Here is a 222-nt window from a genome sequence, read left to right as displayed (position 1 = left end):
TAAACAGCTGCAATAACAACAGTGTTACAAATAATGATTGCATAATGATCCATAGTTAATGCAATTCAGATCTATTCTAACAATATCTATAATTACTGTTATAAACCGTTAACCATGTTTCAATTAGATAATTAATTTTGTATATTTGCTTATTTATTTGCTTGTTTTATTATGTATCATTTCACACATAAAACAGGCGAAATGAAGAGTATGTCGGTAGTT

This window comes from Penaeus monodon, chromosome 20 (assembly GCF_015228065.2).
Source record: "Penaeus monodon isolate SGIC_2016 chromosome 20, NSTDA_Pmon_1, whole genome shotgun sequence".
In the NCBI taxonomy this organism is placed as follows: Eukaryota; Metazoa; Arthropoda; class Malacostraca; order Decapoda; family Penaeidae; genus Penaeus; species Penaeus monodon.
The sequence above is the reverse complement of the archived record's forward strand: the minus strand, read 5'-3'. Positions refer to the sequence as shown.